The following is a 2,082-nucleotide window of genomic DNA, read 5'->3' on the forward strand; positions in this document are numbered from 1 at the left end:
AATTAATTAATTAATTAATTAAAATAAAAAATAAAATAAATTGTCTGGGCATGGTGGTGCCTGACTGTAATCCCAGCTATTGGGGGAGGCTGAGGCAGGAGAATTGGGAGAATCATTTGAACCGGGAGACAGAGGTTGCAGTGAGCTGAGATCGCAGCACTGCACTCCAGCCTGGGTGGCAGAGCGGGACTCCATCTCAAAATAAATAAATAAAATAAAATAGTCTAGTCCCTACACATCTTCTCCAACACTTGTTAAGATTGGTGTTTCTCATTTTAAAGGTTCTAGAGGATTTTGGGGGGTATCTGATTTCCATGTTATTTTGAATTTCCCTGATGGCTAATGATGTTCAGATTTCCCCCCTCCCCCCCACAGAACCTTCAAGTCCAACTTTTTTTTCTTTTTGTAGAGACAGAGTTTTACTATGCTGTGCAGGCTGGTGTTCAACTCCTGGCCTCAAGCAATCCTCCCACCTCGGCCTCCCAAAGTGCTGGGATTACAGGTGTGAGCCACCAGGCCCAGTTTTTTGTTGTTGTTGTTCTTAACAGAGACCAGGTCTCACTCTGTCACCCAGGCTGGAGTTAGTGGCATGATCTCAGCTCGTCACAACCTCTGGCTCCTGGGCTGAAGTGATCTTCCCACCTCAGCCTCACAAATAGCTTAAGACCAGAGACATGTGCCACCAAGCCCGCCTATTTTTTTTTAATATTTTATTTTATTTATTTTTTTTTTTTGAGAGGGAGTCTCCCTCTGTCGCCCAGGCTGGAGTGCAGTGGCACGATCTCGGCTCACTGCAAGCTCCGCCTCCCGGGTTCATGCCATTCTCCTGCCTCAGCCTCCCAAGTAGCTGGGACTACAGGCACCCGCCACCGCGCCCGGCTAATTTTTTCGTATTTTTAGTAGAGACGGGGTTTCACTGTGTTGGCCAGGATGGTCTTGATCTGCTGACCTTGTGATCCACCCGCCTTGGCCTCCCAAAGTGCTGGGATTACAGGCGTGAGCCACTGCGCCTGGCCTATTTTTTTAATTTTTATTTTTGTAGAGACAGGGTCTCCCCATGTTGCCCAGGTTGGTCTTAGACTTGAACTCCTGGGCTCAAGCAATCCTCCTGCCTCAGCATCCCAAGTGCTGGGATTATAGTCATGAGCCACCGTGCCTGGCCATAATGGATATTCTTTTTTTTTTTTGAGACAGGGTCTCTCTCTGTCTGGTACCCAGGCTGGAGTGCAGTGGCGCACTCACAGCTCACTGCAGCCTCCACCTCCTGGGCTCAATCCTCTCATCTCAGCCTCCGGAGTAGCTAGGACTACAGATGAGTGTTACCCTGCCAGCTTTTTTTTTTTTTTTTTTTTTTTTTTGTAGAGACCACGGTCTCACTATATTGCCCAGGCTGGTCTCAATCTCCTTGGCTCAAGTGATCCTCCTGCCCTGGCCTTCCAAAGTCCTGGGATTAGAAGTGTGAGCCACTGCACCCGGCTAAGAGTTTTGTTCTTACGGCCGACTTAGAGACTCACAAGTAATGACATAGCTGATTAGGAATGACGGTATGTGTGATCAGGTGGACCTGAGAACACACACAGGGTGACTTGCCCAAGCTAGAGGTCAGGACAAGCCTCTGAGCTGTGGGTGGGCAAGCTGAGGCCTGCTGGAGAAGAGGAAGAAACAGACTCCATTCATTTCCAGGCTTGCAGTAATTAATTAGCACAAACTGGGTGGTTTAAAACAGACATGTATTGTCTCACAGCTCTGGAAGCTAGAAGTCCAAAGTCAAGGTGATAGTAGAGCTATGCCCTGTCTGAAGGCTCTGGAGGGGAATTCATACTTGGGTCCTTCCTAGCTTCCCGTGGTTTTTTTGTTTGTTTGTTTGTTTTTGAGATGGAGTTTTGCTCTTGTTGCCCAAGGTGGAGTGCAATGGCACAATCTTGGCTCACTGCAACCTCCACCTCCCGGATTCAAGTGATTCTCCTGCCTCAGCCTCCCTAGTACAGGCGCCTGCCACCATGCACAGCTAATTTTTGTATTTTTAGTAGAGACAGGGTTTTGCCATGTTAGCCAGGCTGGTCTCGAATTCCTGGCCTCAAG

Source organism: Mandrillus leucophaeus, unplaced genomic scaffold, assembly GCF_000951045.1.
Source record: "Mandrillus leucophaeus isolate KB7577 unplaced genomic scaffold, Mleu.le_1.0 Scaffold112, whole genome shotgun sequence".
Classification (NCBI taxonomy): Eukaryota; Metazoa; Chordata; class Mammalia; order Primates; family Cercopithecidae; genus Mandrillus; species Mandrillus leucophaeus.